This window comes from Mercenaria mercenaria, chromosome 13 (assembly GCF_021730395.1).
Source record: "Mercenaria mercenaria strain notata chromosome 13, MADL_Memer_1, whole genome shotgun sequence".
NCBI lineage: Eukaryota > Metazoa > Mollusca > Bivalvia > Venerida > Veneridae > Mercenaria > Mercenaria mercenaria.
This window is the reverse complement of record NC_069373.1, coordinates 47,601,349-47,607,348: the sequence shown is the minus strand read 5'-3', so window position 1 is coordinate 47,607,348 and position 6,000 is coordinate 47,601,349. Positions and strand designations below refer to the sequence as shown.

Here is a 6,000-nt window from a genome sequence, read left to right as displayed (position 1 = left end):
GTAAGAATAAAGAATAATTGTTTTAATAGATGATATCAAAGTAAAAGAAATCAGAAACATTCACTTTGCTTGTCTTTTTTGAATACATCAAAGTGTTAGTAACTCCCTTATTTGACCTTATACTGTTTAATATTTATTTTTTATTAATAATAAGATTTAAATGAAAATTATGGTTATAGAATTTTCAAAATGTTATTTCAAATAATACAATTAATAATAAAAACCATTAATAATAAGAACAAATAATGATTATGATAATAATAATTATTACTGATATCAGATTTCTGTCATTATTACCATCTATTATCATTATTATTAATTGTAAATGATATTTTGAATATTTTATGAACCATAATTCTCATTTAAATCTTAGTCTTAAAATATAGTACAAAATCAGTGACATAATAAAAACATTATCAGTTCACTCAACAACCCCTTTATACATCTACACCTTTTGTTCTTTATATATAGTGTCTGCAAAATCCAATACCCTTCTTTACCTATGTTGTCTGCAAAATCCTTCTTTGTGTATAGTGTCTGCAGTACTTGTCTGCAAAGTATACCGTCCCTCCTACCGCTTTTTACATGAGCTGATTATTACAACACCGGGTTGAATTAGATAACGACTGACTGAGGGTGAGTGAAAGAAAACAAATATAAATGTATTTTTAAGTACTCCTTCATTTTGAACAACACATAATGTTGTTCTGTTTGAGTGAGACCAGGAGTCGAAATAAACGGAACATGGGCTCATAGAACTAGAGTCGTTTTACCTATGCTATTGACTCGTAATTTATATAATATTTGGCACTCGTTAATATTCGTAACAAATTAAACAAGGAAGTCAGAAAACTTTACATAATAACCTGAGCCCATACACATATGCTAGTGTGGGCACTTGATATCTGGCTTTTTATCCTGTATAAAACTACCAAACTTCACATTCTGTAGTACACATTAATACCTTTATAAAATAGGAGGTGTCTAGCCTCTAGGGGTACGGATCCGTACCTCTAGACAAGCCAGTTAGAGGTTTTCTAGGGGTACTGACCTCCGTTTTTCTAGAGATTAAGGGTCATTTATATTTCAAATTTTGTTGAAAATGAAATAACAAATAAGACCGTCAATATTCACCTAAAACTTGGATCTAAATGGTTTACAGATAACAGCGTTCATCCGATTTGTTACATTTTCTTTTGGAACGTATATAACCGAGGAACGCCAAATAAATCACGAGGATTCGAACTGGCAGAAAAAAAAGATATAATGATTAAAGAAAATAATGTTAAATATGTTGGGAAAAACTATTTTTAATTGATAAATAACCCTAAGTGTATTTATGTTTTTCACACATTTGGTAGCCGTTACGAGATACAAGGGATGTTTTCACAAACAGTTTCCTTTACTTAATGTCGCTTAATTGATTATTAAACAATCAGTTCTGTGCCTATTATCATTATACCTTGTTAAATAACAAAATAAATAGGTGCATATTATGCCTATTTTTTTTGTTGAATTTCAAATAGAATTCATGTAAGAGATAGATTCATTCATTAATCTAGCTGTTATCAACAGTTTATATTTTACAACAAACTAATCGGCACAGTGTATTCATTTGGAGTTCCTCGGTTATTTAGGTTTTGAAAGAGAAGGTAAACAATCGGATGAATGCTGGTATCTGTAAACCAATTAGATCCAAGTTTTAAGTGAAGACTGGTTAAGTCTTATTTGTTATTTAATTTTCAACAAAATTTAAGATATAAATAGCCCTAAATCTCTAGAAAAAGGAGGTCTGTACCCATAGAAAACCCCTAACAGGCTTGTCTAGAGGTACGGATCCGTACCCCTAGACACTTCCTATAAAATATTTTAAAGGTATTTTATGATGAAGAAAGTTGCTAGCAAACTAGAAATTTTCAACTTGTTAAAACGATTTTCTACCGTTTAGTGAGAGATAATTTTTAGGTAATGTAAAATACCTTTAAATCCAGGTGAAGTTGCCAACCTACATGTATTAAACTTAAAAGTCTGTCATGTCTGTTCTAGATTATTTTAGTGATGTCCTAGATTTTGACATAGGCATTGGCTACGATTACAGTATCGTAATCCTAGGCTGCAATTCTAGGATTACCAAGGCTTCGATTCTAGGATTACGGAAGTTCCGTATTCCTAGACACACCTACGAACATAGGCTAGGATTACTGAAGTATTTAAAGAGGCATCAGATATGTACATGTTATAGATCATTTATTGAACTTCTAATGCAATTAAGTTTGCCAAAGCGTAGCGTAGTGAAACAGGTGTTAAAATTCCACTCGCCTGCTCGCATTGGCGAGTTAAAGTCTGAATAGGACGAGTGGACCTTGTTGTATACTCAACCGATCGGGCGAGTGGTTTTTACGTCCTAACTTTTCCAAACTTCAGAAATTACATCTCCAAAAACGTTAACAAACTTTGATAATGGTTCAGTCACTACCTGCAGGGATCATCCTAGGTCAAAATTTTAGGGAGAAGTGACTTCTCCCTCCGCAGAATTTAGGGAGAAGTTGAGGAATTTAAGGAGAAGAATCGGCGTAGCATTCAGTTTCCTGCCTATATATATATCCACTTTCTATGGGTCTAGCTGTAACTTATAAACAGTAATTATTTAAGGAAATTGATTTTTGCACGATCATTTTCACGAATTTCTAAATAAAGTATAAACTTAGCTTTGAAAAAGTCGCCTTTAAAACTCGTAATTTAACAGGTGCACGATCGAAATGCTGTGAAATTTTTCATTTATATTTCGATTCTCGTGCTTTTATAATGCCTGATTTTTGCATCAATTTGTTCAAATTTATACATTTAATTCATTTATTTATTTATTTTTTTGAAAATAATACCAAACTCGTAGGTAATGGCGATCTTTTTACAATATTTTGTATGGCAGTTCTAACGTCCACAAAATCATTTTTTATCGGCAGTACCCGAGCAATTCGTTTACAGAAATTGACCGTAATCATGGTAATTGAAATAAATTTTGAAGTAATCTTTAATAAAATGAAAGAATAATATACAATTGTTGCATAAGATCATGCTCTCGTTAAGTTTATCAGCTTTTTACATGCCGGTTGAAAATTTTCAAAATGGCGGCGGCTTACAATATTATTGATTGACACTGTGGAATATTAACGCTGTGATTGGCTGAAGTTTGACAGGCGAGTAGGCGGGGTTGACTATGGATTTATCGATAATTATGTCTCCCCCAGGAGACATATTGTTTTTGCCCTGTCCGTCCGTCCGTCTGTCCGTACGTCACACTTCATTTCCGAGCAGTAACTGGAGAACCATTTGACCTAGAACCTTCAAACTTCATAGGGTTGTAGGGCTGTTGGAGTAGACGACCCCTATTGTTTTTGGGGTCACTCCGACAAAGGTCAAGGTCACAGGGGCCTGAACATTGAAAACCATTTCCGATCAATAACTAGAGAACCACATGACCCAGAATGTTGAAACTTCATAGGATGATTGGTCATGAAGAGTAGACGACCCCTATTGATTTTGGGGTCACTCCGTCAAAGATCAAGGTCACAGGGGCCTGAACATTGAAAACCATTTCCTATCAATAACTAGAGAACCACTTGACCCAGAATGTTGAAACTTCATAGGATGATTGATCATGAAGAATAGATGACCCTTATTGATTTTGGGGTCACTCCGTCAAAGGTCAAGGTCACAGGGGCCTGAACATTGAAAACCATTTCCGATCAATAACTAGAGAACCACTTGACCCAGAATGTTGAAACTTCATAGGATGATTGGTCATGAAGAGTAGATGACCCCTATTGATTTTGGGGTCACTCATTCAAAGGTCAAGGTCACAGGGGCCTGAACATTGAAAACCATTTCCGATCAATAACAGAGAACCACTTGACCCAGAATGTTGAAACTTCATAGGATGATTGGTCATAAAGAGTAGATGACCCCTATTGATTTTGGGGTCACTCCATCAAAGGTCAAGGTCACAGGGGCCTAAACATAGAAAACCATTTCCGATCAATAACTAGAGAACCACTTGACCCAGAATGTTGAAACTTCATAGGATGATTGTACATGCAAAGTAGATGACCCCTGTCGATTTTGGGGTCACTCCATTAAAGGTCAAGGCCACAGGGGCCTGAACATTGAAAACCATTTCCGGTCAGTAACTTGAGAACCACTTGACCCAGAATGATGAAACTTCATAGGATGATTGTTCATGCAGAGTAAATGACCCCTAACGATTTTAGGGTCACTCTGTTAAAGTTCAAGGCCACAGGGGCCTGAACATGGAAAACCATTTCCAATCAATAACTTGAGAACCTCTCGACCCAGAATGTTGAAACTTCATAGGATGATTGTTCATGCAGAGAAAATGACCCCTATTGTTTTTGGGGTCACTCCGTTAAAGGTCAAGGTCACAGGGGCCTGAACATGGAAAACCATTTCCGGTCAGTAACTTGAGAACCACTTGACCCAGAATGATGAAACTTCATGGATGATTGGTCATGCAGAGTAGATGACCCCTAACGATTTCAGGGTCACTCTGTTAAAGGTCAAGGCCACAGGGGCCTGAACATGGAAAACCATTTCCAATCAATAACTTGAGAACCTCTCAACCCATAATGTTGAAACTTCATAGGATGATTGTTCATGCAGAGTAAATGACCCCTATTGTTTTTGGGGTCACTCCATTAAAGGTCAAGGTCACAGGCCTGAACATTGATAACCAGTTCCGATCAATAACTTGAGAACCACTTGACCCAGAATGTTGAAACTTCATAGGATGATTGAACATGCAGAGTAGATGACCCCTATTGATTTTGGGGTCAGTCTATTAAAGGTCAAGGTCACAGTGGCCTGTTCATGTAAAATCATTTTTTGGAAATAACTTGAGAACCACTTGACCTACAATGTTGAAACTTAATAGGATGATTGGACATGCAGAGTAGATGACCTCTATTTATTTTGAGGTCACTTGATCAAAGGTCAAGGTCACAGGGGCCTGAACAGTGACTTGAGAACCACTAGGCCAAGAGTGTTGAAATTTAGCGGGATGACTGGACATGCCAAGTAGATGATCCCTGTTGCAGCTAACCATCAGTGTCTCTTTGACTTTCGCTCCTGACCCCTATTGACTTCTTGCCTATAGGACTTTGCATTGGGGGAGACATGCGCTTTTTTACAAAAGCATTTTCTAGTTTAATCTCGAATATGCATAAAGTTTTACAACTTTAAGTAAACAGATAATAACTCGCAGAAAAACTCGGCGATTCGGATTTCGCCCGGAGGCGATAATTAGGCGAAGTGGCCGAACTTTAAAGCGACGATATCGCTCAAATCGCCTTGTAGGATGATCCCTGACCTGGATTGACAGGAATTTACCAGCGAATCGTAAAGATATCAGAATGTCATACTGTTAATTTCCCATTCCACTAGCACGTACGACCTATCGTAATATCTAATTTACATCGCCGTTACTTTTGTTTATTGACATATACACAAAAATCGCATGTAGTGCATTCATTTTTTAACATTATCTCTTCAGTTTTTCAGCACCACTTGAGAAGTAATACAATTTGAATTCTATAATGATTTTAATAAGATATCGGCAGAAATATAGGCAAAATTCTGTAAAAACGGTTGAATTTTCATATAATCATTTTTAAAATTTCAAACAGCGCGATCTTAATTACTTATTTCTTTCTAAAAGTAAATAAATGATATGTACTCTGGGCATAAAATTAAGCCTTTTGACCAGAAAGTACAAAAAACAATAAAAAATCTTAAATAATGAAAAAGCGGCAGAAATTACATTACATGGCGTAAAACGATTTTTGGCAAACATATTTCTGTAGTGCAGCAGAATAGGTCACATGAACGTAAATAGAAATTATTATACTGTTTTGAAATAAAGCAATATGATGTTGTTGCGGTTTTTAATAAGTTTTAAATGAATCTTTGTACATGTATTTTTTTGAC

The 6,000-nt window shown here is 35.6% G+C and overlaps 1 protein-coding gene across 2 annotated transcripts in view; it reads left to right on the top strand.

The window, feature by feature from the left end:
• Nucleotides 1–615: 615 nt before the first annotated feature.
• Nucleotides 616–6,000, top strand: part of LOC123528624 (5-aminolevulinate synthase-like) — a 38,422-nt gene continuing 33,037 nt past the window's right edge. Inside the window, exon 1 of one of the 2 annotated variants that reach the window (XM_053521740.1) lies at nt 616–636. The gene's annotated coding sequence lies outside the window, so the exon portion shown is untranslated. The remainder of the gene's footprint in view (nt 637–6,000) is intronic. The other variant, XM_053521738.1, reaches the window with a different exon arrangement.